General features: G+C 37.3%; 1 protein-coding gene across 3 annotated transcripts in view; it reads right to left on the minus strand.

Annotated features, from left to right (window-relative positions):
* LOC140211113 (contactin-4-like) overlaps positions 1–25,763 on the minus strand; it is a 2,284,382-nt gene that overhangs the window by 1,526,057 nt on the left and 732,562 nt on the right. For all 3 annotated transcript variants that reach the window (XM_072280600.1, XM_072280598.1, XM_072280599.1), the window contains one exon: positions 17,521–17,601. The gene's annotated coding sequence lies outside the window, so the exon portion shown is untranslated. The remainder of the gene's footprint in view (positions 1–17,520; positions 17,602–25,763) is intronic.

Consider the following 25,763-nt stretch of genomic DNA (forward strand, 5'->3'; position numbering starts at 1 on the left):
AATCGTGTAACAATCTCAAAGCAGTGTGGCAGAAGGATCTTGGAAGTGATATTGAAAATAATGAGTGGTCAAATAATTTATCAAATGTGGGTAGACATATTAGGGAAGCAAGAGGGAAATTTATTCAGTATAAGGTAGTACACAGATATTATTGGACACCAACTAGACTATACAAAATGGAGATTGTTGATAATAATTTATGCTGGAAATGTAAAAATGAGGTGGGCACATATTTTCACATGATTTGGGAGTGTTCCATGGTTCGTCCATTTTGGTATAAAGTTCTTGATCTGTTGGGGAGTTGGTCGGGTTCTACACTGCCCTTGTGCCCACGGCTTTGTCTCCTGGGTGATAGGACAATGATACCTAATGTAAACAATGACAAATTTACTATTTTAAAGGTAGGTATCACAGCTGAAAGAATTATATTGCAAAACTGGAAAAAAACCCAGATGTCCCACTATGAAGGAATGGACTGAGGAAATGATTAAGATTTCATCATATGAACACATTTTGGGAAGAATTAACAGTGAGGGAAAAGTGCAAGGTGCGTGGGATCAATTTTGGCTGTATGTTAATTTAAACTTAAATTAGGACTTCTTTCTGTTTCTAAGTTTTATTTGCTTTCCTGTCATGGGATGGCTGTGTAAATATGCTGTACTGTATCTGCTCTATGATATGCTGTGCTGCTTTGTAAAATGAGAATAAATAATAATAAAAAATTGAATTACAAAAAAACACAAAAAAACTTATTTTCTTTATTTGTTTGTATTTTAGCTTCTGTCTTAAATTCCATCTGTATATCTCAGTGTTTATTCACTTTCTTAAGACATTGAAAAACTAAGTTCATTTTATTGACACAAGATGTACTTCAGGTGCTGGAAATCTCAAGAAATACACATTGTGTGTTGGAGGAGCTCAACAGATCAGGCAGATACATGGATGGGAATAAACAGTTAACGTTTCAAGCCAAGGCCCTTCATCAAGACAGATCATTCATTTTATTTTATGCTTTCATCTGTCATGATTACCTTGTTGTTGGTCTCTCCCAAACACCGCCCAAAGACTGAAGACAGCTACTCAGTTCAGGTAAAGCAAAATCTCACTGGAGAGCCTGCACTTAGTTTAGAAAGGTTACTTTGAAGTTATTGATTCTTCATGCTAATTAGCAAATCCAGACTTTTACAATACATATACAATTGATCCTTCATTTATTTTCCGAAAGGATTCGATATTCATTCTGCAAAACATAAGGCTGAAAATAATTATGACATTTTTTTCTGTGTGTGCCTCCATTAATTCACCTACGCTGTAGTGGAACCATAACAGACATACAACAGGGCATAAATGACTTTTAAAGAATTTTCTGGTTAACCCTCCTGGCATTTATTCCTGCAAGTGTGATACACTGCTGCTACACCTTCTCTCACATCACCATTTAAAACCCTAAACAGTTCTTTCTGCTGAGGAAACACTTCACCTCCTACTATGGCGGGATCAACCATTGTATCCAATGTTCCTGGTGTGGTCTCCTCTACACTGGTGAGATCCAAAGCAAATTGGGAGACTGATTTGTTCAGCATCTTCATGCTGTCCACCACAAAAGGCAGGATCTTCTGGGTGCCTATTCATTTCAATTTGACTTTCCATTCCCATTTTGTGATGTCTGTCCATGACCTCCTTTACTGCCATAATGAAGCCAAGCTTAGTTTGGAGGAAAACCACCTCATATTCTGTGTGGGTAGCCTCCAACCTGATTGCATGAACATTAACAAACAAGGGAAAATCTGCAGGTGCTGAAAATCCAAGCAACACACACGAAATGCTGGAGGAACGCGGCAGGCCAGGCAGTGTCTTTGTGAAAAAAAAGTGCAGTTGATGTTTCAGGACAAGACCCTTCAGCCGGACAGCTGCCTCCAGAGTTCCTCCAGAATTATGTGTGTTGTCAAGATTTCCAACACCTGGAGGATCTTGTGTGCTGGGTCATCTGTTACAATATTGCTTGATAGCAAGAGATGATAACAACATGGTAACTCACTCTTCTTAAGGTACCAAAGAATGTACTCTCAATGTAAGTTATTGTCAGCAATTTCACACTTCAATGCTAGTTCTCACTGCCAAAGAACAATGTTTCGGTGATCTGTTCCAACAGAGCACAAAAAATCATGTTATTGTTTGTACAGAAGATATTCTTGGACTCCCATCAACATGGATGGTTAGTGTAGTATCTCAAATTATAGTAAGATTCACCTTAGAGACCTGAAAATGTCAAACACATAGAAGTCTAAATTGCTTTGAATGAGGTCAGAGCTCAGCCTTTTCCATTTAATTTAATTTTCACCGAAGAGCCTAAAGTGTTCATATACTTGAAAAATACTACATGTTCATGTGTATAAGCTATAAGTAGGTAACACTCAGAAGACAATCTTCATCCTCATCGCATCTTCACAAATTCTGAACTGGGAGTTGAATTTTGTGGTTCTGCACCGAATTATTGGACAATTTATGAATTTCCACCAGATTCTTGACCAAGAAAACTAAAAGTACCCAAGTGCTTCACTGAAACTTGTGAAGAAATATGCTGAACCAAGTACATTTTTGCAGTTAGTTTAATTTTTTTTTGTAACTTCTATTCAGGTACTCAAGTGCAATGTAGCAAAATGGTAAATCTAGATTATTTCCTGTCAATCTCGTTGGGCTTGATGATTTACTGCTTCACATAGGAATGGGATCAATCAATTTATTCCATGTGCGAGGTCTATCATTCATTACCATGGCTGATCTAATTGTTTACTTTTTCTTTCCCTTCCACATCTTAAACTGTGAAAAATATCAGCTCGGTAGTGTGTATAAAAATAACTATGGAGCACCCATATAAAATCAACAACTGACTTAAATTTCTACCTTTCCGCGCAGGTGAAGATGTTCTGACTTTACTCCTCAGAGGTTAGGCTTTAATCTCTATTCACAAATCACAAGCTCACTTTAGAATCTGAGCACCATGAAGTCGGGTAATAGGTGGTTGTGAGAGATCTAAATAGGGCAACTCTTTCTCATTTGTTATTTTTTAATCTGCTTGGCTGCCTAAATTGAGTTTATTGTCATGCACAGGTGCAATGAACAACTTACCTGTAGCATCATCACAGGCACATAGCATCGTATAAGTAGCATTCACAAGAAAATCTAATTATATACAATATTTGCACAAAGAAAAGCAAAGTCCATTTCAGTGTTAATTGGTCAAAGTAATGATAGGTGCTAAACTGCAATGATTAAGGTTTTGTTGGTGGCTTCAAGAACTGAATGGTTGAAGGGAAGGGGCTGTTCTGGAACCTAGTTGTGTGAGAATTTTGACTTCCGTATTTCAAGCCTGACAGTAACTGGAGCTAAATGGTTATGGTCCAGATGGTCCAGCATTATCGAGAATGATAAGGCTCCTCTAGTTTGATGATAGATATTCCCCTTGAGACAGCACCTCATGTAGATTCTACCAATGGTGGGGAAGATGGTGATTGCATAGACTTCATGGGCCAAGTTGTCTAATTCTACTTTTATCTCTTATGGATGTATCGGGCAGCGTCCATAGCACTCTGTGGCTTCTTTAATTTTCTACACATTCAAATTGACATAGCAAACCATGATGCAACCAATTAGGATACTTTCAATAGGACCTCCATAGAGGTTTGTTAGAGTATTTCATAACAAACTGTACCTCCTTAACCTCTTTGGAAAGCAAAGATGCTAGTGTGCTTTCATTCAGATTGCATTGATGTCCAGAACCCAGAAACATGTATGAATTGAAAACAAAAAATGTTATAAAGTACTCAATAATGAGTTATCAATCTATGTGAGCCATTCATGGTGGCCTTGCATAGGAATGATATGCAAATTGGACCTGGTTTTTGTTTTGGATAATCTTATGCTTGTGGATTGACTAGGCAAAGTATTCAAATCTGGAAATGATAAATGTTAAATACAATAGCTCAGGGCTTCAGTACTTGAAGAACTGAATGAGAAATATTTTGGTTTCATTATGGAAATGGTAATGTTGAGGATGCTATTATTTAATCAAAACATACTTGAGGTTGGACATGACACTAGGTGGGGTTGGCAGGCGCAGTTGGATGCTAGGAAACAAAGTTTACTTGCCAATAATTCTTCTTAGAAATGTAATGCTCATAATGTACTGCATATCAAACAATTGATTTTACAATTGGTCAAGGGAGGCAGTGATGAAATGTAGCTGGGAGTCATCAACATACCAATGGAAGCTATTATGATTTTTTTTAGAGGAAAGGTGGTGTAGGGAAGGTCCATGATATAAGTCTGGGAGACTGAAGGTACTGGGGCAGGAACAGAGAGGGCAAAATAATAATAGTGATTCTATGACAATGAATTGAACTAACCAAATAAGATGCAATCAGGCTCAACAACATTGAACTGATAACATTTCCTTATGATTGCATCTGTATGCTGGGCTCAACACAAATCATTCAATATGTCAATGTGCAGGAGTTTAAAGCTGCTGACTCTCTTACCTGCCAATCTCTCAATGTCGAATGATGTATGTTTATATTCCCCCCTCTTCCTGAAGTCTCATCTCTATAATTTTGACACTCAGCGAGGATATCAAGCCCTTCAAACTCATTATCTTAGTTAATTAGTTAATGGTAAATATAAATGAATGCAGGCTCAAAGTTATTATGTCAATATTTGTACAGTTTCATCTGATAGCACAGGCATTTTTCTCCCCCCAGGTCAATAACTTGTCTTTGGTCTTGTGTGATTCAACTTTAGGTAATAGTCTAATGTGGGAAAGTAAGCCACTAACATTAAGAATCTAACTTACTGGAATTCATATTTATGTACATATCATTTTTTATTCACTTATTTAATTGTCACTTTAAAAATATCAGTAGGGTTCATCAGACATGACCTACTAGTTACCAATTAACTTGGAAAACTTGAGTATTGAGTTATCCTGTTTTTAATTATAACTCTAGTAGTCTCCTCATAATAACTTTCATAATTGTCTTATTCTTTATTCTTGCTATCCCAAACATTAAATTTTATTCTTTCAGTGGTAGCAATGTGTACCACATACAATATACAGTGTGATTATTTATCTAGATGCCTTCATCAGCATTGTCCTTTACCAGTAACAAGGACAAAGTTCTCAGATACAATGGAACATCACCATCTGTAATTCTCTCCAAGTCACACAATTCCCTGACTTGGAAATATGTAATTGTTCTCTTATCAATCATGCATCTCAATCCTGAAATTTCTTTTCCTCCGGTATCTTCATCAGAAGGACTGTATTGGTTGAAGAAGACAGCTCACCAGAACCTTCTCAAGGGTACTTCTTTTTTCTAAAAAAATAGTGAGTAAATTGTGGTTATGCAATACCAGTGTAATGACCTGGGAAAGGTTTCCCTGCTAATGTAATGGTTTCTCTGTAGTGCATTGTTTGGGTTATGACTAGAGATAATGGGGGCTTCGGAATGTGCACTGGCCAATGAGGGGAGATGTTTTCTTTCTTGTGTGCCCGAGCGAAGGTTTTGCGGTCTTTTCCTCGATGGAAGACAGAGAGAGAAGATGCCAGACTGGGGAAGTCATAGACTGCAGGATGGAGTGGACTTGAAATGGGGTCAGAAGTCGATGCCTGGGGAGAAAATCGATGGAGAACAAACAGACGGGAAAACTGTGAGCTCCAACGTTGCACATTAGACTGTTTCACGAGAATGGGCCCTTTTTCTTTTATTGTTTCTTTACTAACCCTATAGTCAAATTAAGAATTATAAAGCTCAATTATTTATTTGCATATTGTACACTTCTTGTTATTTCATGGTGCTGATTTGTAACAGGGGAACTCATTGCGCAGCATCCACCCAAACAAGATTTCTCAAGTTTGGTCAGGTTGGGGCTGTCTTCCCCTAGAATAAGCTGCTAGCCGAACCTGTGGGTTACACTAGCCATTCACATATACTGAAAAATGAATAAATAAATATCGAGTTATTACAAATATAACATTTATACTTCTTTGCTTATTCTCTCCCTTAGACTAATCCTACCTTCCTTCCTCCTCCTTGTTAGAATCAGCATCAGGTTTACTATCACTGATGTATTTTGTTAATCTTCTTGGTTTGCAACAGCAGTACAATGCAATGCCAAAAATTTGTAAGAATATATAAAGATAAACAGAACAAAATGAAAGGAAAATAGTATGTTAGTGTTCATGGACTATTCGGAAATCTGATGGTGGAGGGGAAAAGCTATTAGGAAAATGCTTAGTGTGCAATTTCAGGCTCTTTCTCTCTGTTGGTAGTAATGAGAATAGGGCATGTCCTGCTTGGTGACGATCCTTCATGATGGAGTCACCTTCTTGAGGCTTCACCTTCTGAGGATACCCTCGATGGTGGGGAGGCTAGAGTCAGTGATGGATTTGGGTGAGTTTATAACCCTTTGCAGCTTTTTATGATCCTATAAATTGGTGACTTCATACCAGACGTGGATGCAACCGGTCAGAATGTTCTCCACTGTACATCCGCAGAAATTTACTGGAGCCTTTCATGCCATATGAAATCTCTTCAAACTCCTAATGAAGTATAGTCAGTAGAATGTCTTCTTTGTAATTGCATCTATATATTGAGTCTCGGTTAGATCTTCAAAGATGCTGACATAATTGATCTTGAAGCAGCTTACCCTTTCCACTGCTGAGCCCTCATTGTAAACTGCAGTGTGTTCTCCTGATTTCCACTTTCTGAAGTTCACAATCAATTCCTTGGCCCTACTGATTTGTATATCATTACTTCTTGTATTTTATTATCACCCTTCAGAGTGAATAGAAATGAACAATTAATATACAGTAGTTTACCCATGCCAAACAAATCTGAAGAATAAATCCATTTAAAACAGATTGCTTCTGATAACTTCAAGGCCCTCTTCTCTTTCTACTTCTATGAGCCATATACATGGAAATAGAATTTCAAAACCACAGCATTTCAACTATTTCATGATTGTTACTTCTATTGCTGTCAAAACAGAAATAAAAAGGACAAGAGCTACTGGAGACCAAAAATTGTGACATTCTCATTTCGCAAAAGAAGTAGCCCTTGTATAACTGATCTCTTAGTCAGTGAAAACACTTTAAAACAATCAGATCATTGAGGCGGTAGGAGGAGACAGCAGCACGCTGCGCGCACGCAACCTTCCGGTAAAAATGATATCGTTTCCGTTAAGTAGGGGCCATGGACAATTCTGATTTGATGGAGACAGATGTGAAAGCACAGAGGAACATTTGGAGAAATTTCTGAAACGCTAGTTCGCTGCCATTGTTACTGCGCGATCAAGAAATCTTCCGGAGGGAAAGCCCCAAAATCCCTGGCTTTGCCTGCTGCTGGTGACCAAGATTGAGGTCGAATCGTTCGGATAGAGATGGTGCTCAGTACTCAGTGTCGGAGGGCTGATCGGAGGCTCGAAGTTTTCGGATGACTCAGAGTCGGACTGTGGTCAGGCATGGCAGGGAGAGTTTTTCTTCCTTAACCCGCTTGCGTGAGATGTGGGACATTTGAGAGACCTTGAACTTTTTACTGTGCCATGGACTGTTCTTCATCAAGTTATGGTATTGTTGCACTGTTGTATCTATATGTTATAATTATGTGGTTTTGTTAGTTTTCTCAGTCTTGTTTTGTCCTGTGTTTTGTGATATCACACGGAGGAAATATTGTATCATTTCTTAATGCATGAATTACTAAATGACAATAAAAGAGGACTGCGTGTCTTCATAATCTAATCTAATGAATGACAAATTAAAACTGAATATTTGATAGCAAGAACTATTAGCAGTCTGTGAAAAAAAACCTAACATTAGGGAAAAGATCTGACATTAAGAAGCTGCCAGAAATCCATTTACTTCTCAAGTTGCTGTTAAAATTAATGTAGAAACATGTGCAAACCAATTAGTTTTATTTTGGAGTGTGAACAGGGACCCAAAGCAGCAGTCAGCTAACTATTTCTTAACTTCCAGTTAAACCGAGATATGATAAAACTATCAGTGCTTCAAAATACATTTGAATGTAGCAATTGTTGCAGAAGACCTTAAGAGTTAAATTGTTTAAATTGACAAGTTTGCCATTAACTCTATTGATCCCTGCTCAGCAATTGCCATTGAGCAATCTTAGTGCCCAAAAACAGTGATGTGAAATATTTGAGTTACAGAAATATTGGTATTATTTTAAAATATCATTCATTTCAATTTTAATTTGTGGGATCAATGCTCACATAAAATATGATACTACAAAGATACAGAGAAAATTGTCAAGGTTCACAAAATATTACAGAACGTAGGGCTCAGAGGCTCTTTAATGCATCAATATTGAATTTTCATTTACAGGCACTCTGTCTCCAAACCTGGTAGAATAAATAAAAAAGACAAACTTAATCTATTACAAGATATGTTATATTTGCTGTATTTCATAATTCATTTTAAGAATGGATGACAGCAATTCTTAAGAATTGACTATTCATCAGAATGGCAGATGTGATGACTCGTGATGATGTATATTTCTCTCATTCAGGTACACAATAGCTGAAGATTTTGTAATATCCATAACTTTTCTTTGGAGATCAAGTACACAAAGCAGAAAAATTGTGTAACTAAAGGGCCATCCATTTCTTTGTCTTGCCTTTTCGGCTCTTGGGAGACAGTATAGAAAGAAGAATATGGCTATTTTATATAGAAACAGAAATTGTGAGTATGTTAACTATAAATTTTGTGCCAAAGCTTGAATATTAATAAATAAAAATAAATCCTTAAGGTAGAATTCTGCATTAGAGGCAGAAAGTTCTAGAAATACTTTGTCACGCTCTATTTGTTTAGAGACAAGAACAGTTAATGCTACAAGTCTAATTTGAAAATGTTGAAATGTTAGAATGTTGAAATGCTCTGAAAAGGCTGCTGACTTAAAATTTTCGAGACTGAATCTTGAGAAATGTTGCATTCCCAAATCAGATTAGGTGTGGTTCCTCAACTTACATCAGGCATCACTGAAACAATTTAAGAGGCCAAACGAGAGAGAGAAAGATCAGAGCAGGAGTGAGTTGACAAATTGAAGTGACATGCAAGAGGAAATAGAATCACCTTTCCTCAATGAGCAGAGCTGTTCTGCAGAGTAATTACCCAAATTCATCAAAGTGCTCCTGAACAGTGTCCCTATAATGATCACGTTATGAATACCAAATGCAATGCAACAAATTGAAAGTAAATTGCTGCTTTATCATGAAGGACTGTTTGGGTCCTCGTATTCTCACCTGGGAAAATGTAAGAGAGTCGCTGTTCTACCTTCCGTGGTTCTATGGGAAGGTGCAATAAGAAAGGAATGGGTGTCATTGGGAATAAAAGAATGAACCAGAGAACCACACAGTAAAGTTCCTTTTTGCTTTCTTTATTTCTCATCCAGAGACCCAAGCACAATTCACTGCTACTCCTTCTGATTCATGTGCATTCCATCCAAATATTTGCACTGCTTGTGATGTGATGTCTTCAGTACTGGGAAAAGCAAAACACAGAGCAGTTAACAGCTTTTGCAGTATACTTTAGTTGGGTACACCAGGGTGATGTTGAGTTTCCAAGTTGCTGATCACTTTAATTCTCCATTTAATTTTGACCCCTGCCGTCTTCTCTTTAGCATATAAAACTACTCTATAGAGCCAAATACAAACTCAGTGAACAGCATTACACCTTCCAACCAGGCACATCTAGCCTCTCTGAAAGCTGGCTGTGTCAACTAACAATGTCATTTCCACTGAGGCCACCTCACCTGCTGGGTGTGTCCAGCATTCTCTTGTATCTCTCATTTCAACTATTGCAGTGTATTGTAATCCACAGCCGTAGCTGATAATTCACAGGTCTATATCCACTTTTAGTTCACAGTTTTTCCAGGGAAACATTTGTGACAAAGCTTCATCATCCTCTCTCAGCCGACATAAACATCAGTTAAGTAATTGAGACTGTTGTTTTTTTTTTTTGCCCTACCTCTCACAAGCACTGTCTTTGTTATCTCCATCCTATCCTCTGCAAGGGTTAAAACATTGATTGGAAATGTTATTATCCTGCTACTTCCACAGATGCTGCCTGACTTGGTGAATCATTCCACAAAAACTCTTACATATTTTCTTCAATCCACAACTGTTACAATGATACAGGCTATTCTCTCTATAATTGTGTATTAATAGAACAGTGAAACACTATGAAATCAGATGTTCCAGGAAATAGTGTCTATTGAAAGTCTTTTAATTAATTGAAATAATGTTAACACAAAATTGTGGTGAACTGTGTGCAGGTAATTATTAAACTTCAAGGCAGTGCAGATAGGCTGTTGGAATTGGGGCAGAGATGGCAAATGATGTTTAACGGCAGGAAAAGCAATATGTTACCTTTTGGTTTGATGAATAAGGAGAGACAATATAAACAAAAATAATTCTAAAACAGGTTCAATAACATTTGTAGGGTTATTGGGAGAGGGACAATTCAATTGCTTTCCATAGATCCGGTATGAGCAAAAGCATTCTGAGTTTGTTATTTGGAGAAAAAAAATTATCAACCTATTCTTAAATCTCTATTATTTTATTTAGTTTTATATAAGAAATTGCACAGATATTAACCAGCTCAACTTATAGGTGCATATCTTTTCTACTGTAAGAAGTTAGCTAAAAATTATCTTCTGCTGAATGGATCAGTAATTTGCTACAAGATAGATTCCACACTGATTTCCTGAAGGCAGCCCCAGTGAAGCAGAATAGGACTGTTAGTCCCAGCGGGAGGATTTAACAGCCTCTTTATTTCTGTATTTTACCTAGAAACAAAATTCAACAAAGCATACCATGGTGTAATTGAGTCTTCAATTCTGAAGATATACTGTACAATGCAGTATTAAATATCTTCACATTAGTTAAATAAGTACCGGAAGACAACTTGATTTAACTTCAGCAAGAAAGGAAAAAGGGATTGAAAGTGATTGGAAATGATTTTCATTCTATTTTACACTCCAGTGAGAATCTTAAAAGAAAAAAAATCACTGTAGAAGACATAGAGATGATAACATTTATCTAAAAAATATTTCCTATGACAAGCAGTTATGCATCATTATGCTACTAACTGAATGTTACATATTCATGGACAAAATAACTTGCTTAGAAAATGAATACCCCCATGAGGTTTAGTGATAATTCAAATGAATGCACCAGCATGAAAGTTGCTTTTAGTGGGCTTGAGGTAGGATGAAGATGTTGACTGTTCCAGCAAAGAATTTAATCACATTTGCTCCTTCAACAGTCAATCAAACAGTGATCATGAACACCTGTTTTAGTTTCCACCTCTTCCCAAACACAACAATGCTGAACTCTGCAACAGAATGTGTTAAATTGAATCAATGCTTACTCTTCCTCTGCTAAAGTCTGTAAATTCCTCATCTATTGGACCATAATGCATACAGCTACAGAAAATTCTGAGACGTGAACTGAAAGACAATAAGCCTCTTAAATCTCTATTTCCCATATGTTTAAAGTCAAGCAAAAATCTACTTTAAAGTAACCACTGTACAAATTCTGCCAGTAAAGAAAACAGAATAAGCAAAACCATACATCAAAACCTACTCTTGAAATATCTATAATTGCTAATATTCTCCTGCCTTTACATCTATTTCTGAGGATGCTCTTGGCACACTGAAGATATCATGTTGGATTCAATGTGATTCTTTCAGAAACCCTGCGCCAGAAATTATTTTCACAGACACTGTACTTGTATGAAGACCTCATGGGGCAGCAAATCTGAAGAAGTAAGCTTTACATTCCAAGTATCCTGTTCCATTAACTGCTAATCAAATGCAGTGACACTAAGCTGATGGTATTAGAACTAGAAAAAAGCTTGACATTTTCTGCAGGAAATTGACCTGAAATATGAACTCCATTTTTTTTCACTGACAATATTGCTTGACTGATAAACCATGTCAAGTATTTTCAGTTTTAATTTGTACAATATTACTCATTCACTTGATTCCTTTAAAAACAATGACTCCATAATAAAAGGAAATAAAATGCAAGAAAGTTAAGCTTGCTTGCATAAATGCTGTTATCATGCAATATGCAATAGGCTGTAGATACAAGTGCTGGAAACTACAAAACAAAGAATGTGTATGTACTGCACATGGAACAAATCAGATACTATTAGTTAAAATCTTGTTAATACCACAGTCAACTGGTATAAAATGGGCAAGAGAAAATTTTCATTTTAAGTAAGTACCAATGAGGAACAAACAATCAACTTGTTCCATGAAATTGATTAGGCTTCTTAACTCATTAGTACCAACAAAATTAATGTTAAAAACTGCGCCCAGAGTATCAAGCTATCACAATAACATGCAAAGTAGTTGTTCATGAGTTACTGTGTGCTTACAGCTGGGTATACTCTCAGACCAGTTTCCACTAGGTGCTATCTGTGGCCCACACTGACAACTCAGACTTCTTATGGCCATAAACTCATTTGATCTAGACCTCCATACCAATCTTACTGACAGAGTCCATACAGTTTGGTATTAAGACTCTGAGTTGATCAATAAAAAAATGGTATATTAAGTAGATGGCCCAAAATGTCAAGTTAATACTCACAGCATGCATGAACACTGATCTGTGGAAACAGTGGGGCTTGCTATAAGAGCAAACGATTCTAATCGGGGAGGTTCTTAGCAATGAAATATTTTTATACTTTTCTGATATAATGGACAGAACTCCAGATGATTTTAATGCAAAACAAACTGCACCAAAATAAATATATCTTCTGGTCCTATGGTCTTTTTTTATTCCAAAAAAGTACTTTTGAATTATCAGTGGTGTTTTCTGAAACATGGAAGCCTATTTATGCACAAGCTCTCAGTTTTCTCAAATTCCCCTCCCCTTTTTTTTTAGCAATGATGAGAGAAGAATATTGGCCAAGACACCTGGGGTACCGTTCCTGCTTTTCCTCAAAGTAGTACAGTGGCAATGTTTACATCCGCCCAAGAGAGTGGACAGGGTCTCTGCTTAATAATTCAACCGAAAGATCATCTCTTCTCCCTCACCACTCTAAGTACAGCACTCTATCAGCACTGACCTAGAAATGCTAGATGCACTGACCTGAAATGCTAGCCTAGATTTTAAATCTCTGGAGTGAGCTTGCTGATAATACAAGAGCCAACAAACTAATAATTTGAATGCTGTCCCTGAAAGACTGGATTGGATTCAACAGTAAATTCTGAAATGAAATTTGATACAATACAGTATTCAGGCAGCATGTATGGTTAAGTTGGCGGCATCTGCATATCTGCATTCATGTGAGAACGTGCAACATGGAAGGCAATCTCATCACAATTGACTAAGTTGTAAGGCAAGAGGGTGTTGCTGAAACTGATGAAAAATAAGCAGCAGCTCTTAGCATGGCCTGGTGCCTGAATCATTACATTTTCACCATTTATGTAAATGGGATTCTTTTGGGAATCAAACGTTTAATACCCATACTTATTGGATGATATCACTTTAGTCGACAGTGTTTGTACTGATTATTTCCAAATACAGGAAGATTTTATTATTGATTATTTTTAAAGAAAGAGCCACAAATTGGCAAACACATTTCAGATAGTGAGATGATCCAAAAGCATGAATAGTGAGAGCAGCTACTCCTTGAAAAATGAATAGGAAAGAAAAAGTAATAATTTGCAAAGGGACTAACTAACCAGGTATCCCTGAACAATATCCTAGGTCTGTGATACCTTATCTCCTAAAACTATCCCCACTTCCTTTCATCTGGATGTGGTTCAAAATATGTGGGCTCTGCTTCATTTTTACCAAGCCAATCAATCATCACTTCGACATTTCGGCCAGTTCATCTTATCTCATTTCCAGGTGCTTTTTTTCTTTGATCATATTTGGGACAATGCTGTAAGAAAATTTGTAGCTGAATGATTCTCACAGCACTCAAAATGAGCATCAGTAAACAGATTAATGGGCAGTGCCACCTGGCATTGATAATTTTTTCTATCACTGATTATGATTTCGTAGATTCATTAAACTCAGTGGCTAATATTTTATGCTGTAAATTATATATGTGTTGTTAAAACATGAAAATAAACTTGCTAGAATTACAACTACTTAATTTTCTAAAATGGCTCTCATACAACCTAATAACAGGATGCAAGCCAATCAAAGCTTCTGAACCACTTAGTTTTCTACCAAAAACTTTGATGATATACTAACTAAAACAAATACAACCAGAATTAATAATCAGAATAAATTTCTGAAAATATGGGCTAAGGCATTAGGTGCAGAAACAAAATAAAGAATACAAATTTTCACGTCATTTTTATTCTTATTTTAAATTGTTGCAGATGATTTAGGTGAATAGGTAAGAATATGATCCTTAGGCTAAGATAAAGTGCAAAGGTCTACAGCTCACTTTGATCGTTGTGTGAAAACAGAATATTTTTTTCTATGAACTTCGCCACTGTGCATAATGAGCACACACAACTTTTCTAATTAAAATGGATGTTGTTTAAACAGGACTTGGCAGCTTTGGAAATCAAAATTGTAATCAGGTAGGCACGGATGGTTTATTCTGGAAACATGAATCAAGGCTAATGATATCATATAAACTTGGCCAGAACAAATCAAATGAAGTATTCTAATAGGAACTTATTTTAATAGAGATCACATAGTAATAACCTACCTGCTGTTCTGGGCCCACGTAAGCCCTAGATTGAAGAGAGTGTTTATTGCATAAAATAACCACTTCTGCTCTTTAATCTTGATCAAGCAATGATTGACCATGACTGAGAGATCCACCCAAGCTTAATGTTTTGACAATGTTGCAGTTGATGAAGGTTTTAGTTTTAATGTTATCAAATCATTGCCAGCATTTCTGTCCATCTTGTCTGGTAATCCATTATCTGAATTTCTATTGTGCAAGTTAGAGTCATAGATTACCTATTCAATTTTCAAGTACAGAACACTACAAGTAAAAAGAAAAACAAAAATAACACAAAAATTAGGCAATTTTCCTAATTACTTAAATCCAACACATTCAATTTGGATCAAATACCTTCTTTTCAAGCTATAAAATTGTGATTTTAATTCCACATATGAACAAATTATATTATTAATAGCAGAGGCATTGATGGAAAAGATGGGCTGAAATGTATTGTCCTTTTCACCACAGACTTATAACAGATCATAAAGATACAACCATCACTGAATAATTTTCTGGATACCTGGCATGACTCTTCTAGCTTACTTTTCAATTGATGTTGAAGGACAAGTTTGAATGCTGAATGAAAATTTCAATACAAAAATGTTTTGAATTGAGTAAATGTAGCTAAAGGGTCAAGCGTCAAGCTGAGTATCTGAACATCTCTTAATAGCAAATAAAGAGAATTCAGAATCTATTACAAAATATTGACATCAACATGAAAGACTTGATACAGCTTGAACATAAAGATAAATAAAAATTAGTCCAGTAGCAGCTTGTGTGTACTTATGTCAGTTTTCTGGGGTGAATCTTAATTTAAACACATTCAAAACTTGGCATTCACATGAAAGATAGGAGAAACAGTTTGTGTCTGGAATTGTTAGGCATGATTGCACTTGTCATTCCCATGAGCAGGCAAGGAAAATTGGGGGCATGTGTATTCTAAATTAAGTCACTTAGAAATGTGATGTATTGTACACAATCTTTTCATGATGCTCATAGTTACTCGGTTCAGCACTTTTCATTAATCTTTATCAGAAGATCTACATAGAAAGCAGCACAAGATTTCTGTTCAGCAATATGATACACACTTATTTCAAACCAGGTATTATGAATACAAATCGTTCCAAAAACAGACACAACATGGTTAGACATCTCAAACACCCAGAGAAAAATGGTAACAGACATTTTAAAAATCCTTATTACACATATGTAAAAAAAATTTGTCTAACTTTTAAAAATAACAATCAAAGCCGTAGTGGCCGACATTTCCTGAATACACTGTTAAGCTTTGTAGATTAGTTCTGTGGAACAAACTTCTGTAATCATGATTTTATTTTAGTGATAGGCAATGTGTTAAACTTTTGTGCAGCATATAATCTTTGTGCACCACAAGAAAGCAGTAGTTAACCACTAGAGTCTGCCATTCAATAAGTTTATTGTCTTCAATCATAGCTTCAACCCCACTTTCCTGCTCTGTTCTCATAAACCTTGCCTTCAGTCTGATCTAAAAATCTGCCTGAGCTTTGAATACATTTAATAATCCAGCCTCTGCAATGCTGTGGTTGAAAAATCAAAAGATTCCTAAGAGTTCTGAAACAGAATTTCATCCAGTGAAACATGATTTTCTACCGATGGGCATACAGTATACCCATGCCTTTCAACAGCTGTATGTTCGTCAGTATACAAAGCAGATGTCACTCCAATGACATTTAATCTCCCATTTTCCCTTAAATCTGGTCACACATGGTAAAAAGCATGAATCACATTGAAAGGTGAAGACATAAATAGGATAAAATAAAGCGTGCTCCAGCACATTAAAGCATGTCATTAATTGAGTCACATTTAGCAGTTTAACTGTACCGAGATACGCTGACCACTTTTTTGATTAAAAATAGAAAAATTTGGATGTGCTTAAAATCCATTATGTGCTTTAAGAAGGAATCTCATGGAAGCAAATAGGCTCTTAAAATACATTTGCAACCAAGGACGCTTTCTTCTCTCGGCAAATTTATCAGCTAATGAGCTAAATCAGCTAATCACTTAAATGCCTCTACAGGCTCCAAAGGAGATGCAATACCAATTTATGCAGGCAAATTTTGTAGTTTTTCCCCAGCCTCCACTGCTGATTTACTCTCATGTAGTACAGTGTAGTGAGGAAAGACAGCTACAGGAGATTATGACAGGTGATATTTGAAGCTAACTTGTTGAATGGGTTCAAAAAACATTTCTGTGAACTTTTGTCGAACTGAAAAGGGATAGAACAGAAAGTAATGGGATGTACACTAAAAGAAACACGTATGTACTCTTGACATGCAGGTTGAAGCCTGGAGACAATAAAAGAGGAATTAGACAGCACATGATGGCCAGCTTCACATTTAACAAAAGTAGGGCAACTTTGACCAAGCAACATTCACAATCCAGTAGCTGTTTTAGGCATAGGTTCCTTTCCCAACCACATCAAACAAATTGCAAGAGCTTTTGGGATGCTGCACAGAAAAATGTCAAAATACCATTTATGTTTTGCTGGAATCAATGTTCCTTTTATTTAGGTGTGATCATACCAACAACATGTAAAGATGTGTAGGTCTTGCGGGGGGCGGGGGGGGAATTATTTTGATCCTTCATAAACAAAGCATCTTTGTGCCAACCTATATCTTTCAATGCAATGCAGAATCGACAATTTCTGGCAAGTTCCATAATTGCAATCCACTCATGCTAGTTACATTTGGGAAGCCAGTACTTACCCCTACTGTTGTTTAAATGGGGAGAAGATGCATATGGAAGAGAGGAGCGGCTCCTATGAGTATGGTATCCTGGCTATTTCACTGCAATGAAAAGGACAAAAAAATTAGGAATCTCTTGCTGGGAAATATACAACACAACTTACCATTTCACAAATGATCTTTTTTCATTTACTTTAAACATCAAGTTTCTATTCAAATTCACCTACCGTAATTCAGGATTAAATCCACTTGAAATACAACCCCCACCCCCCGACTTGCTTCAGTCACAAGAGGGTTCTGTGACAAAAACAACACTGCACAATTGTACTTATCAGAAAAATGTTTTTTTTTAACACGAAATACAATTTACTGCAAATTATGTTATAATTGCCTCAGTGCTTTTCATAGGTCATAATAAATCTAATCAATAGAACCAATAACTACAAATAGTTTCACAGACTTAATAAGTAAAGTATGCCTTTGCATTACCATTCACTTTCAAGAGCACACATATTCACTCTGCAATGTCATATTAAATCTTGATGAACTAAAAATTTGTTTGAAAAGAATAGGCTTTTTATTCATACACAATAGGACTGACAGATCTATGAATCACAGTTCAAGTGTTTAGAGCGATTGTTAATGGCACCATCATGAGGTATTATTACTGGAACATTAATTTTCAATGTCAAATGTCGAACAGTTTAAATACTTGGTGCAGAAAGATAAGTGAAGATTAAAACATGGAATGTGTTACATATGTTTTAAACGTTGCAAGATAAGGAAAGGATCATTTGGCTTACACTAAAGAACTCAACTGAAATTATCTTTATGCAACAAGTTTACAATAGAATGAGGTCATAAAACCCATACACTGTACCAATGAGCAAAGAACCAATTTATTTTCATCTGCTTGGTCTGCTGCCTTAAATCACAGCATTTCAAAGGTCTCATGATACACTTTTTCATTGCCCTATATTTCTGCCAACAATATCAGAGAGCAAATTTCAAGCACATCTCCACCTGGATGAAAAATCTGTCGAATTCTCCTCTAATTCTTTCACTTTGTATTGGTTCTTGATTTCCATGCTAAGTGAAACATTTTCCTTATATTCACTGCAACAAGTTCCTTAGAACTTAAATATCTCAATTACAATTCTCCTCCTCCCACCCACAGCTCATTTAGTTCAAAGAAAACAATCATCATCTACTTTATCTTTCCTGATAAATAAAATACACTAGTTTAGATAACAAACTCATAATTGATTTTAACAATGAGTCAACATTGAGACATAAAAAATCAAACAAATGAAGCAAATATTTTTTGAAACTTATTTTAATAGAAGTCCAAGCACGGGAACAACAAATTAAAAATATTAAAACCAAAAATAAATTAACAGCATCACACACAAAATGCTCAATGAACTTAGTAGGTCAGGCAGGATCTATGGAGGGAAGTGAACAATCAATATTTTGGTCAAGGTCCTCAGTGTGGGGGTGGGTCACAAACTGGCAGGTAATGGGTGAGTCCAGGTAAGAGAGGGAAGGTAGGTGAGTGGAGGAGGGGTGGAGAAATAAAAAAGGAATGATGTGAGAGGCCATAGAGACAAATTCCCAGGTAGGACACATGGCTGTTGTAGCGAGTCTGGATGAACACAAGGTGAAAGAGCCATCCCCTTTTACTCCTGAATCTAGAATTCTGCAAATCCTTTTTAAATCAATTGGGTTTCAGATCCTGATCTAATCCGGCAGAGGATCCCAGTGGTGATTCCCCAGAAAGAGAGTGCTCACCCCAAAACTCTGTATGGCCTATTTCCTTTGGGTGACTCTTTCCCTGGGATCTCTTTCTTTATGTATTTAGGGGTGACTTGTGTCACTGTTGAGGATTTGGTTGAAGTGATCCTTTCAGCATTCATTGACTGTCAACCTACCTTTGGAGCTCCTCACTTTTTGGTTTACAATGCTTTGGTCCATTGGAAGCTTAGTCATTACTGTCTTAATAATGTATCATAATTATCAATGTAGCTGTACTCCCTGTGAACATACCATAGACTTTTTCTTTTCTTTGATAAACATTTTTTTCATTGAATCTTAGTATTGGTACTCTCGGAGATGGAGCTATTAAGTGTGGACATGCACTGCAAGTAGTGACTCTACTAGTGTCACTGGTCCAGAACAAACAGACCAATAATTTCTTTGAAGACCTGATGTAGGGCTTCAACCCAAGGTGACAATTCCTACCCCTCTACACCCCTAAACAGATGCAGCTCAACCTGCTGACTTCCTTCAACAGATTGGTTTCTACTAAAAAAAAATCCTTCCCCGATCATATCCCAGAAATATTGACTTCTATTTGTTCCCCACCCTTCCAAATGGCATACTGCTGCACCTACATGAAATGGTGTTAATGGAAAAAGTATAAATTATTTTTTAATAGAGAGTGTCCGAATAATTGCTGCAACCATTTGACCCGAGCAAGAACAGCCAACTTAGCAGCCTCAAAAATGATCTTGACCTCATGATATTTTTTAGACTACCTAATGTCCAAATTAACTTGATGAACACTGACTGCAAACTATCTACTAACATAAAACTAAGACCTGTAATTCATCCCTTATTAGCCTTTCATCTTCATCTTACACTTGTGATCAAGTAAATTTCTTTTGTTATATAAATACTTTTTTGAACATCACCCATCTTTACCGACAATGAGAGGCAAATAATTTTACCTCAAAAGTAGAGCATTGATAGAAAGAAAAGGAGCAATATTCATACAGTCCTCATATTTGTGACAAATTAAAACTAAATTGAAAGCAGTTTATCTGTTAGTCAAGTTGTTACTGGATGGTGGAATTTAAAATGGAAGTATTGCAACAGGAAGACAGTATCAGTCTAAATGGATTGGGTAAGTTCACATATATCACTTGACAGATGGAAGTAAGCATCTACTCTTGCCTCCGAATAAAAGATTGTCAATAATATAACTTCATCTGCATGAAAGTCAGCACATAATTATTCTCTGGTCATTTTTTGTACAAGTTGCTGAGTATTTTTATTTGTTTGTAGTGACACATATCAAAATGATTATCATGAAATATCCATCAATAAAAATTGGAAAGTGTTTATTATGTATAGACTGTGACTTGACAACATATAACGCTCTGACAAGCTAGAATTACGTACCATAGAGATAACTTTTCTATGAAAAACTTACTTCAAGATATAAACAGTAAGGTGCAAGTCAGAGGATCCTCATCCCATATGATTTTTGGTATTGAAATACACATCAAAGGATAATACGGAAAGATAGGCAGGAAGGCCAAGGAGGTGGGGTGGTGCTCTTAATTAAGGATGAATTCAGGGCGATTGTGAGAGACGATATAAGATCTTCGGAGCAGAATGTTGAGTCCATCTGGGTAGAGATTAAGAATAGTAAAGGGAAAAAAATCACTGTTGGGTGTTGTCTATAGAACACCCAATAAAAATATTGCAGTGGCAGAGGCAATTAACCAAGAAATAACTGAGGCTTGTAAGAACGGAACGGCAGTTGTCATGGGAGATTTTAACTTCCACATAGATTGGGCAAGGAAGTCTTGAGGAGGACTTCATAGAATGCATCCATGCTGGCTTTCATGAGCAGCATGTTAGTGAATCTACAAGGGAAAATACTATCTTAGATCTAGTCCTCTGCAATGAGATCGGTAAGATTAACGATCTTTAGCCAGGGATCCTCTTGGAAAGAGTGATCACAGTATGATTGAATTTTGCATACAGATGGAGGATTAAATAGTTAGATCTAAAAATAGTGTATTATGCTTGAACAAGGGAGATTACAATGGGATGAGGGAGGAGCTGGCTAATGTGGATTGGGAGCACAGGCTATTTGGTAGGACAGTTGAGGAACAGTGGAATACTCTCAAAGAGATTTTTCACAGTGCTCAACAAAAGTATATTCCAGTCAAAAGTAAGGACAGTAGGTGTGGGGAGAGCCAGCCTTGGATAACTAAGGAAATGAAAGATAATATTGAATTAATATCTCGTGTACAAAGTCGCGAAGTGTAGTAGGATAGGGAAAACTTTAAAAAGCAACAAAGAACAACTAAACAAAAAATAAGGAAAGGGAAGATAAAGTATGAAAATAAATTAGCACAAAATATGAAAACAGATAGCAAAAGTTTTTATAAATATATAAAGCGGAAGAGGGTGGCTAAAGTCAACGTAGGTCCTTTGGAAGACGAGAAGGGGAATTTGATATTAGGTGATAAGGAAATGGCTGAGGCATTGAACGACTATTTTATGTCAGTCTTCACAGTGGAGGACACATCTAATATGCCAAAGAATGATGTTATGGACAAAATGGGAGGTGAGGACCTTGATAAAATCACTGTTACTAAAGAGATAGTGATGAGCAAACCAGAGGGCCTGAAGGTAGATAAGTCCCCTGGTCCTGATGGGATGCATCCCAGGGTGCTCAGGGAATTGGCGGAGGTTATAGTAGACGGGTTGGTAATCATTTACCAAAACCCTCTACACTCTGGGCAGGTCCCGGCAGATTGGAAGACAGCAAATGTCACGCCACTTTTTAAAAAAGGATGTAGGCAAAAGACAGATCACTATAGGCCAGTTAGCTTAACATCTGTCGATGTGAAGATGCTTGAAACTATCATTAAGGAAGAAATAGCAAAACATTTCTAAAGGAGGGGCTCCATTAGACAGATGCAGGATGGATTCAAAAAGGGCAGGACCTGTTTGACAATCTTACTGGAGTTCTTTGAGGACATAGTGAGTGCAGTGATAGAGGAAACAGGTGGATGTCGTATACTTGGATTTCCAGAAGGCGTATGATAAGGTACCGCACAAGAGACTTACAGTATAAACAAGATATGGATGTATGGAGTTGGAGGAAGTGTATTGGCATGGATAATAAAGGCATCCCTTAGTCTTATGAGACCATGGATCTGCGCCTGGAAAGTCTTCACTCTCCAGGGCGCAGGCCTGGGCAAGGTTGTATGGAAGACCGGCAGTTGCCCAGGCTGTAAGTCTCCTCTCTCAATGACACCGATGTTGTCCAAAGGAAGGGCAAGGGCCGATACAGCTTGGCACCAGTGCCGTCGCAGAGCACTGTGTGGTTAGGTGCCTTGCTCAAGGTCACAACACGCTGCCTCAGCTGAGGCTCGAACTTACGACCTTCAGGTCGCTAGTCAAATGCCTTAACCACTTGGCCACATGGCCACTGGCATGGATAGTGGATTGGTTAACTAACAGAAGGCAGAGAGTTGGTATAAATGGGTGTTTCTCTGGTTGGTAGTTGGTAGTGAGTGGGGTACCGCAAGGGTCAGTGCAGGGCCCGCTGCTGTTTACCATTTACATTGATGATTTGGAAGAGGGGACTGAGTGTAGCATAACAAAATTTGCTGATGACACTAAACTGAGTGGAAAAGCAAATTGTACAGAGGATGTGGAAAGTCTGCAGAGGGATATAGTTGGGTTAAGTGAGTTGGCCAAGGTCTGGCAGATGGAATACAATGCTGGTAAATGCAAGATCATCCATTTTGGAAGGAATAATAGAAGGGCAGATTATTATTTAAATGATGAAAAATTGCAGAATGCTGTTGTGCAGAGGGACTTGGGAGTGCTTGTTCGTGAATTACAAAAAGTTGGCTTGCATATAAAACAGGCTATTAAGAAAGCAAATGGAATGTTGACCTTTATTGCCAGAGGGATTGAATTCAAGAGCAGGGAGGTCATGCTGCAACTATACAGGGTACTGGTGAGGGTGCACCTGGAGTACTGTGTGCAGTTCTGGTCTCCATACTTGACGAAGGAGATACTGGCTTTGGAGGTAGTGCAGAGGAGGTTCACCAGGTTGATTCCAGGGATGAAGGGGTTAACCTATGAGGACAGATTGAGTTGCCTGGGGCTATACTCTCTGGAATTCAGAAGTATGAGAGGGGATCTTATAGAAACATACAAAATTTTGAAAGGGATAGATAAGATAGATGTAGAAAATTTGTTTCCATTGGTAGGTGAGACTAGAACTAGGGGACATTGCCTCAAGATTCAGCAGAGAAGATTTAGGATGGAGATGAGGAGAAACTGTTTTTCCCAGAGAGTGTGTGAATCTGTGGAATTCTCTGCCCAGGGAAGCAGTTGAGGTTTCTTCACTAAATATATTTGAGATACAGTTAGATAGAATTTTACACAGTAGCGGAATTAAGGGTTATGGGGAAAAGGCAGGTAGTTGGAGTTGAGTTTATAGAGAGATCAGCCATGATCTTATAGAATGACTGGGCAGGCTCCATGGGCCAGATTGCCTACTCCAGCTCTTACTTGTTATGTTTTTATAAAAAGTGTGAAGTCCACCAACTCCAAGCTCCATCAGAATGCAACTTGGCCATAGGATTCCTGAGTGACCAAGGCACAAAACCCTTTGAGCATGACTGCCAATTAATATGCTGGTTTTATTGGCAGAAAGCCCCAGTGTTTATGCATCTCAAATTGACTCCTACAGCTGGTAATAACTCAATTTGTCCTATATTGTTTCTCCATGAAAATTTTAATAAAGTCTAACATATGACCGAACCATGGAGAAATGGAGAATGAGAAAGCTACAGATGGCTATGGTCCGGTTGCAGGTTGGTGGGACTAGACAGAATAATAGTTTGTCACTGACAAGGTGTGCTGATAAGCCTGTTTCTGTGCTATAGTGTTCTGTGACTCTGTGACATTGAGTGTTGGTATTCATAAGATTTTCCATCTTAAATTTTTATGGCTTATGGGTTTCAAATGTATGTATTCACAAGGTGTTAATGTGGTGAAACTGAGTCTTATTGACAATGGGTTGGAAAGAAAAACAATCAGATAGGTTTGGAGAGATTTACAGTTCCTTTTAATTCCCATTTTTTTACTACCCACATAATATTAAGATAGGTTCTTGAGAGTGTTACACCAATGCATTGTGATATTTCCATATATACGGTAAATATCAAATGCATCCATGTCTAACAATAGAATATCAGAAGCCTTAATCACTGGGCATATGATGTAACATGCAGGCAGCAGTGGTCTGTTGATACCTTGACAAATCTACAATACAAATTCTGATGAAGACCCACTATCCTGCACTTCTGGTCAAAAATCAGAATCAGGTTTACTTTGATGATCTTATATGGTGAAAATTTGCTGTAATGCAACAGTAGTGCAAAAAAAGTGACGATAAATTACAAAATAAACAAAAATACGAGTAATGAGGCAATGTTCATGGACCCTTCAGAAATCTGATGGGAAAGGGAAGGAAGCTGTTTTTGAATACTGTAATTAAGTGTGGGTCGAGATGAGGAAAAACTTCTTCACACAGAGAGTGGTGAATCTGGAATTCTCTGCCACAGGAAACAGTTGAGGCCAGTTCATTGGCTATACTTAAGAGGGAGTTAGATATGGCCCTTGTGGCTAAAGGGATCAGGGGGTATGGAAAGAAGGCAGATACAGGGTTCTGAGTTGGATGATCAGCCATGATCATACTGAATGCCGGTGCAGGCTCGACGGGCCAAATGGCCTACTCCTGCACCTATTTTCTATGTTTCTCTGTTTCGAAGTAGAGCTGATGGCATGCCTCTTTCACAATGGCACTAATGTGTTGGGCAAAGGTTAGCTCCTCCGAGACGTTGACACCAAGGAACTTAAAGCTACACATGTTTTGTGTCACCAACAACCTCAATGAGAATCATTGCATGTCTACCAATGTCCCCTTTCCTGAAGTAATTGAGTGCAAGTTTGGTGTTATGACACCACTCAACCAGTCAGTCAGTATCATTCCTGCATACCTTTGCATCACCATCTGACAAATGATTAGAGTATTCATACTTTTCCATCATAATGACCTGAAATGCCTCCTATTGTCCATAACTTCAGGTAGTCTAAAGTAGACTTGTCAACTGCAGCTCCCAGTACATGACTCTGGAGTCAGAGATCACTTAGGACACCTCTATGATGTATGAAAAACTTGAAAGATTAGCTCATTTATGCTTTCCTGTTTTAATATTCAAAAAATTGTCCCACCTGTCAAATAATGATTGAGAGAAGGATCCTTCCATCTAGCTTTCAAAAAAGACAATAAAACGCAATGGAACTGTATCACCCTAATCCCTACTTTATCAGTAGCCAAAGCTTATGAAACATTGCATTATACTGAAAGACATTAAAACTACTTTGAGTCCTTCTCTCAGCATTGAAATTAAATTGTGACTCCATTAGAACTTTCCTCT

Source organism: Mobula birostris, chromosome 16, assembly GCF_030028105.1.
Source record: "Mobula birostris isolate sMobBir1 chromosome 16, sMobBir1.hap1, whole genome shotgun sequence".
NCBI lineage: Eukaryota > Metazoa > Chordata > Chondrichthyes > Myliobatiformes > Myliobatidae > Mobula > Mobula birostris.